This window comes from Nilaparvata lugens, chromosome 3, assembly GCF_014356525.2.
Source record: "Nilaparvata lugens isolate BPH chromosome 3, ASM1435652v1, whole genome shotgun sequence".
NCBI classification, from domain to species: domain Eukaryota; kingdom Metazoa; phylum Arthropoda; class Insecta; order Hemiptera; family Delphacidae; genus Nilaparvata; species Nilaparvata lugens.
The window spans coordinates 28,060,348-28,070,007 of NC_052506.1; positions in this window are offsets into that span (position 1 = coordinate 28,060,348).

Genomic DNA, 9,660 nt, shown 5'->3' on the forward strand with positions numbered 1-9,660 from the left:
GCGGATGTATGGTGTAGCATAATTTTATATCAAGCCGGGTCCAGACGCTCAAGTTGACCATCAGTCTATTGCCCAAACAAAAGACGGATTTTTTGGTTCAAGAAAAAAAAATTGTGTCCACACGCATCCGTCTTATGTTGTCCGTTTTCCTATTTACCGCAGCTCCACTGCGTTGATATTTTACAATTTTCATCAATTCTTTTTCTTGCTACAAAGTCCCTAGTAGCAGTGGGGTCAATCTCCTTGAATTTATTCACTAGTATGTCATAAGCATTTCTCTTGTTATCTCTATCACTATACTCTTTCGATTTCATTTTCCAAAGACATGGATGTGCTTTGTAGAGTCACAAAGTAGAAGGAATCTGTAGTAGTCTTTCTTCTCTGTGGTAGAGTTCAATAAATTCAATAATGAATTTGCGTGGGTATGTGCATAAATCTGACATAATAAGAATCCTATTATAGTGCAATTTCTGTATTTAGAGCTTCCTATTATATATCATAATAAGATCCCTATTATAGTGCAATTTCTGTATTATAGAGCAATTTCTGTATTTATATATCTGGTTCAACAGATCTCGAAAACGACTCTAACAATTATCACGAAATTTGGAACATAGTAGGTTTACAATATAAAAATTCGATTGCACTAGATCTCATCCTTGGGAAAACTCGCTGAACGACATTAGAAGGATAATCCATCCTTGGCTGAAACAGCTGAGACTCATCATCTGTAGATAGTAAAAAATTAGCGAGTGATTCTGAGGAAAGTCAAAATATTGCATCCCCAAAATTCATAAGCTGATGTATAGTCAGCTGTAAAATATAAACATGATCATTTTAGAGAATTTTGTACGGTTTACCAATAAATAAGAATAACGAGCGAAGCTCGGTGCCCCGATATTAACTATATAAACCAACTAACTGATAAATAAAATGAAATAACTAATAATAAGACCACTAATAATAAACCTACTATATGGTTTATGATATTAAAATTCGATTGCAGTAGGTTTCATCTCTGGGAAAACTTGCTGGAGGACATGATAAGGATAACAATTATTCATACTTGGAAAAGCAGATGGTCTGTCGATAACAGAAGATGTGAGTTCCTGTGTGGGAGAAAGACAGAATTATTTCCAGCTGTGTAATCAATCAGCGAGAAATTTTATCTAGCTAGACAATTTAATTGACTTGATCAACATAATCTGATTTGTTAACATGACATGATAATCCTCCTAAACTAGAGTATATCATAATTTTCAAAGTTGATCATTATTTGACAATTTTAAGTGATTAGTGAGTATTATTTTGTTATTCAATTTGGTTTGTAAATAATCCAAATTAGAACTTTTTTGTTTTCAAATGTTTGAACTGAAAATTGAACCTAAATTCAAGTGTATGGAACATAACCTACTTTCTGGACTATTTATTGACCAAGGGAAGTGAGGTCTAAGATTCAAGTCGATGGTTTGGCATTTCTCTCAGTGTTTAAATGTTTATATGTTTTTATGTTGTGCGTTTACGGCGAACCGCGGTAATAGATTTCATGAAATTTGACAGGTATGTTCCTTTTTAAATTGCGTGTCGACATATATACACAGTTTTTGGAAATTTTGCATTTCAAGGATAATATAAAAGGAAAAAAGAGCCTATAAAATATAGGAGGTTCTTGATATAAAAATCTATTGCACAGGGACTCATTCCTGGGAAAACTAGCTGAAGGACATGAAAAAGAGAAATCTATCCTTCTAGGAACAGCTGATACGAGACTGCAATTTTCATAATCAGTTGTACCACTATAAAAGTGAGATGTTATTATTCCAGCTGTATGACCCAGTAAATACAATCTATTTCAATCTGCTAATTGCATGTAAGGCCAGTTACAGAGCTCGACCGACCATCAGTGCGTATGTACCATCCTGACCGTAAGCATCGATGAATCAGTTTTACACATTCAGAGCTCGACCGACCGTCAGTGCGTATGCACCATCCTGACCATACGCATCCATACATCAGTTTTTCTGACTCACAAAATGGACGCCTTTACAGATCTTCGTAAAGATCTTCGTAAATGAAAGATTAAAAGACGTAGATATCAAGTTCACCCGATGGTCGCCCAAAGAGCATTTCAAAGGGAATTTAGTACCATTATTTACATTATTGCTTGGGGTGAAGATACATTTTTCAACTACCTCAGAATGTCCACCAGAAATTTTGATGAGTTATTTCGAGCTTGTATCACCATTGGGAATACTTGCAGTCACTTTAAGCTACGGATCAAATAAATATAGATAATATTAATAATATATGATTTTTTCAATAAAAAATTTAGAAATGATTGAAGAAATGTATAGAAAAACTCTGAATTCAAATAATGACACTATTAATTGAATTCATTCATTATGCTATTCAATTCAATATCAGCTGATTGTCGGGCAGAGGTGTCAGCACATTGGTTATGTTGCGATCGGGCTACTGATCAGTACAGCTCTGAAAGCTTCTATTGGTTTCAATAGCGCGTCAGTTGACCGATGGAACGGATGCGCACGAGCTCTACCGATGGTTTTCATACGCAGTATAAAACGCACGGTCCTGACCGTGCGCATGCGTGCCGTCAGTCCTGCTCTGTACGGATACATTGAATATCTATGGAAAAGACAAGCGTGACTGACGTATGCACTGACGGTCGGTCGAGTTCTGTAACCGGCCTAAGGCCACACGAGCGCACATAGTACGTCCGTTGCAACTCACTTTTTGCGGCCGTCGCCAGTGACACCACACGAGCGTTAAGTGTGGTGTGTCAACGTAAGTTGGCTTTACGCAATTGAACCAGATGAAGCAATAACTTTTGCATGTCTCGACGTGCGTTGTAGCATTTCTGCGCAGTTCAAAATTCACCGTCCGTTATGACTTCCGTTAGTTGGTACGCACGTACCTCGTGTGTTGTTACCAATTCACTTCTATTTATTTCTACAATGGACGTAAAACAGTAAGTTGCAACGAACGCACTTTGTGCGCTCGTATGACCCTAGCACAGAATGGAAACTTGTAATCAAACGCCTATCTTACCAATGCTTTTTACATGACCCCAATACTAAACACGTCACGTGACCTTGGGAAGTTCCAATCCTGGTCTTCTGATTGGCTCGTGGCAGTGAATGAGATCAATTGATCCGGATCATTAAAGTGATCCGAACCTACCATCAATACTATTACAATGCGGCGCTTCCTAACAAGACGGCGGATTTTGGCGTCAGGGTATAGCCAAGTTTCCGTACTGTATGTATACTGTGACCCTAGCCTAAAGGTGTATTTTCGTTTGTGAGTAAACTTCCGCAGTCGACGACGACAAGCATTGTTGACATTCAAACTGTCCAAATTTCAAGTGTGCTAAAACAGCTGACCAAATAACGCTGTGGCTACAGTTACGGTAACCGTAACTCCATTCGCGTTCCAGTAAACATTTGCGCAGGTGCGGCTACCGCTATTTACATGTGCATTGTGGTGTTGATGGTTTTTGGTGACATGGTTATGATAACCTATCGTTTCAATGAAGTTAGTTAGAAATAAGTTTGTGCGCTCGTATGACCCTAGCCTAAAGGTGTATTTTCGTTTGTGCGTAAACTTCCGCAGTCGACGACGACAAGCATTGTTGACATTCATACTGTCCAAATTTCAAGTGTGCTAAAACAGCTGACCAAATAACGCTGTGGCTACAGTTACGGTAACCGTAACTCCATTCGCGTTCCAGTAAACATTTGCGCAGGCGCGGCTACCGCTATTTACATGTGCATTGTGGTGTTGATGGTTTTTGGTGACATGGTTATGATAGCCTATCGTTTCAATGAAGTTAGTTAGAAATAAGTTAGTTAATAATGAAGTTAGTTAGTTACTTAGAAATCATAACCATGTGACCAAAAACCACAAGCACCACAATGCACATGCTCAAATGTTTACCAGAACTCGATACGAGCTACGGTTACCGTAACCGTAGCCACAGTGACCAAATAACTTTTCATCATTTGTGTTTATTATTCAAGAATAAAAAAATTTCTAATAGTATCAACATAATATTGCCATTTAAAAGTATAAACTCAACCACACCCATTAAAATAAAATTTAACATAATCTTTTAGGTTATTTAGACAAATCGAAATCTACCCAATCTGAGATTCTCACCCTGTTAGGCTAGCTTCACACGCTTTCAGTTTCATTCGGTTCGGCTCGTTAGGTACCAAAAACGAATGAGGCTTTCATACATGTCAGGTCGCCCATGACCCTGTGCCCTTGGTACCTGAGGATTGAGATCACCATCCTGCTTTGTGCATGGAACTGATTATTGATTCTCCTAGGGAGCCACGTTTGCAATCCGGAACGTGGTCTATTTTTGATTTCAGAAGGGCTGACTATTTATCACTTTATGTGATGTTGCGAGATGTAGATTGGAGTGGTTTGTATCTGCTGAGCAATGTTGATGATGCTGTCAACTTTTTCTATGGTGAGATATTCAGGTGTTTTGAGGCCACTATACCTAGGAAGACACTAACAAATGAAACATCCAAATACCCCTCATGGTTTACTGCAGAGATTATTCAAAAGCTCAAAAGAAAGAATAGGTGCGCTCGAAAGAAGAATTACTCCAGTTTCCATAACAATCAATATGTCGCCTTGTGTAGAGAACTGAAAATTTTAATTTCAACAGCTTATAAGAGTTATGTTGATAGAGTCCAGTCCAATGTCAGTCACGATTCCAAAGAATTCTGGAAATTTATTAATAATAAGCGAGGCTCGGGAGACTTTTGTGAGACCATGCTTTTCAAAGATGAAGAGTTTACTGGCTCGGAAATTCCTTCTGGTTTTGCAAAGTTTTTCAAGTCTGTCTATACCCCAATTACGGCTTGTTACAAGATGGATGAGGACAATGGACTTTATGGTGAGGGCTCCAATAGTGCTCTGAATATTTCTTCAGTATCTGAGGATGACATACGTCAAGCAATCAAGAGCCTCAAGCCGAGAGTAGCTCCGGGTCCTGATGGTATACCAGCTTTCATTATCAAGGGTTGCAGCGAGCTCTTGGTGGCCCCCCTCAAGTATCTGCTTGATTTATCTCTTTGTAAGGGTGTTTTCCCCAGTGAATGGAAAATCTCCAAGATTATCCCTATTTTCAAATCTGGGAAAAGGAATCTAATAGAGAATTATCGTCCAATCTGTTTACTTTCTGTATTTTCTAAGATATTTGAAAAGATACTATATAAGAAGATGTTTTGGCATGTAACTCCTATGATTTCTGACTGTCAACATGGTTTTTTAAGGGGTAGGTCTGTGCTGACTAATCTTCTCGAATTTACAATGTTTGTTTCGAGTGTGTTGGACTCAGGTGGAGAGGTTGATGTGGTTTATACCGACTTTGCAAAGGCATTCGATCGAGTAAGCCATAGTGTGTTGCTGTATCGCCTCTCTAGTCTTGGCTTCAGTGATTCTCTGGTCAATTTGTTCAGATCATATTTACTCTACAGGCCAAATATAGTGACTGTCAAGGAAATGGATTCCCCCCATTACTACAGCACCTCTGGGGTTCCTCAGGGAAGTAACTTAGGACCGCTCCTTTTCTTGCTGGTAATCAATGAACTTCCACTTCAGTTGTCATCTAAGTGTCTGATTTTTGCTGATGACATGAAGATATTCCGAGAGGTTGGTAGCCAGGATGATAGCTGTCAATTACAGTTGGATATTGATCGCATAGTTGCATGGTGTCATGCTAATAGCTTGGAAATTAATGTTTCTAAATGTAAGTGTATCACCTACTCTAGAAAACGATGTCCTTCTGCTTACACATACAGGATTGGTGAAGCGGTTCTTAACAGAGTCAACACTTGCAAGGACCTGGGAATCATATTTGATAGTTCACTTACTTTCTCCTCTCACATTGAATTTGTGTCTTCCAAGGCTAACAGATTACTGGGGTTTGTCCTGAGAAATGCAGCTGACTTCAGCAATGTTGTGGCAATACTGAGTGTCTATTATGCCTTGGTAAGAAGCACTTTGGAGTATGGATCCATGGTTTGGAGTCCTCACTCAGACCAAAACATTCGGGTCATTGAAAGGGTACAGAACAAGCTGATGAGGTTCTTATACTTCAGAAGGTTTGGTAGGTTGTGTCCCCTGGGGTTCCCGACTCAGCAATTGAGGGATCTTTTCCTATTGGAGTCTCTACGTCAGCGTCGAGATAAAACATCTGTCTTGTTTGTTTGGGCATTGTTGGATGGTGCTGTAAATTCTCCTACCTTGCTTGCAATGCTGAATATCAGTGTTCCAGCATTCAATAGGTGGAATGCTAACTTGTTTGCGGCTCCAAGGTGCAGAACGGTGCACCATTTTTTCTCACCTTTCATAAGAGTGCAGAGATTGATGAACAAATTGAGTTTGAATGTTCAGCTTGCTGGGTCAGAGAGAGAGGTGAGGAGTGGGTTGCTGAGGTCAATCCCTCGTTGATGGTTGGAGTTTGATTGGAGAAAGTCTTCTGTGACAGTGATCTCTTTGCTTTTTACTACTCCTTAAGTTGTGTGTTTAATTATTTCCTCTTGTTACTATTTTTTTCTCTCTCTTCCTAGAATGAATTCTGTTTAATCATGGAGACTTTTTTTTCATTTCGTTTCATTTTCATATTTTCATTTTATTATTTGCTGTGTTTATTTTTTCTGCTATCTAAAATTGTGTGTAAATATGTATATTTTCAGAAAGACTTTTCGTAAAAATTTCATAAACTTTTCATTTCTTTCAATATTTGTATTAAATATTCATTTTTAAATTGTTTCACTTGTATTATGTGTTAAGAGAGCAATTATGGGATATTATCCTTGTGCTCTCATATGTATCTCAAATAAATAAATAAATAAATAATTTGTACGGTTCTTATTAGGTATTTTCTTCTCAAACACAGCTGTGTTTGGATTTTCACAGTTCATGCTGGTATATTTAAATATAACAGTTGGTGTTAAATTGTAAGATGTTATTTCTTGAACAACAAAATTTTAAAGTTAATTAAAAATTCTGAATTATTTGAATAGTTTATTTTTGATTATGTTAATTTTGGAAGTTCAGAGATTATTTTTTTTAATTGAAAATTTGTTCCTTGTTTTGACACATGGTATAAAAAACTTCATCTCTTCTCTCCATTGATGCAATCATGTAATATTCGTGGAAAAATAAAAAAAATACAAATTCTACCTAAGTTTTAATTTATATATTTCATATTTTTCTAGCAAACTATTCATTGAGAAAAAATGTTTCTGTGAACTAACAGAAATGAATTGACCATATGATTTTGAAAACAAAAAATCTGGTGTGGTGCACTCACACAACTTTCCTTGCCGTTATGAAAATTGATCAACTGACGATAGTGTTCCCGCGCATCTCAAGTCTACTTTTCTAAGATTTGAGCCAGCTGGTGACAACAACGCTGCAGACACACAAAGTCTGCTATCTCTTTATAGTGAATGATTTAATAGAACCAACAGTTGCCAACAGTTTGCAATTTAATAATCACATTTTCTCGGATTTCAAGCTCATTTTCAATTTTAGGTGGAAATGTTAATGGACATCAATTGCAGAGATTTTCATGCTCAATCTTTCCAACATGAAATTCTTTGTTTAAATTGTATCTGAAGGCTGATAATTGGGTATCTGAAATCAAACTTTGCATAGATAGGGAGGAGCTCCTGAAATTTTTACAGATATGGCACTTATGGCAGTTGATAGAGCTTATTAATAACTAATTCAGGTATGAATTTGATGAAAATCGTTGGAGCCGTTTTCGATAAAATCGCGAAAAACCCTGTTTTTGACAACATTTTCGCCATTTTAGCCACCATCTTTAATTGAATTTGATCGAAATTGTTTGTGTCGGATCCTTATATTGGAAGGACCTTAAGTTCCAAATTTCAAATCATTCCGTTAATTGAGAGATGATATATCGTGTACACAGCAGACGCACATACACTCATACACACACACACATACAGACCAATACCCAAAAACCACTTTTTTGAACTCAGGGGAACTTGAAACATATAGAAATTTACAAATTGGGGTACCTTAATTTTTTTAGGAAAGCAATACTCTCCTTACCTATGGTAATAGGGCAAAGTAAAAAGGCAAGCGTGTTTAAAAGACTTTGTTTTTTCCTGTTTCCCAAGCAACGAATTCGAATTTAATGAAACCTATTCGTGTCAAGGGGACGTTCGGTGCTGTGTGGTAGCTATTCGGTACCAAATTCAAACCGAATCATCGTTTCACACTTATCGGAATTTGCCGAAAATGAAATGAACTGAACCAAAAGTGTGTGAAAGTAGCTTCTCGCTAGCAACGAATTGAAACCTGATGAAATTTATTAGAGTCAAGTGGGCGTTTGGTTCTATGCGGTTTCTATTTGGTACCGAATTACCGTTTCACACTTATCAGAATTTGCCGAAAACGAAATAAATCGAATGAGTGTGAAACTAGCCTTATGGTCGACGGCATTTACTGACAAACAAAAACCCAGCTTCAAACATAACAATATTCTCAGCTTAAAAGGAGAAGATGAAGAAGAGAAAGACGAAGAAGTAACCTCATTTCAATCATCTTCATCATCTATTCCTCTATCCATTCGCAATTGCAAAAATGAATGTAATGAAGGAATAGGACAAAACTGAACAAGAACTCCTATTCCCCAATTACATTTATTTTTATTGTTTATTCCTTGATTCTCTATCCATTGGCAATGGCGAAAATAAATGTAATGAGGGAATAGGACATTCTGAACATAATAATTCCTATTCCCCAATTACATTCATTTGTATTGTTTATTCCTCAATTTGTACAAAAATGTGAGCAAATATGAAGGTTATAGATTCATCAATATCAATTGAGTACAAATACCATAATATTTATTGTTAATTAATATAAATTTGGTGTTTTGTATTGAACAACCTACCCAATTCTCAACCTACAATTTGAAAAACAAGGCTAAATGAATACATTTTTGAGAAATTTGAATTGACTTGCATGTAATGTTACACATTTACAATAACAAATTATTAATAATTTTTTAATAAATAAATTAACCTACACAGAATTCAGCTCACTAGAAAACAAAGTCATTGAATCAACTCCTATTTTATAGAGCTTATTCACATTTGTTCACAACAACAAACAACTTGGTAAGGAATGATTAGAAACAGGGTTGCCAATCCTAAAAATGAATGTAAGGACGTTTTGAAATCGATAGGAAGAAGTGAAAATCGAACATTTTTATATATCGATAAAAAATGACCCACTCTGTCGCTGACCGCATCTGTCGGGAGGTATAGAAATGAAAATCGACCGCATTTGTCGCGTCTTGACACGACAAATGCGGTCAGCTCAAGAATGTGACCCACTCTGTCGCTGACCGCATTTGTCGGGAGGTGCAGAAATGAAAATCGACCGCATTTAACGCCCTCATGACACGACAATAGCAGTCAGCTCAGGAATGTGACCCACTCTGTCGCTGACCGCATTTGTCGGGAGGTGCAGGAATGAAAATTGACCGCATTTGTCGTCTCTTGACACGACAAATGCGGTCACCTCAGGAATGTGACCCACTCTGTCGCTGACCGCATTTGTCGTTAGCCCAGTTTG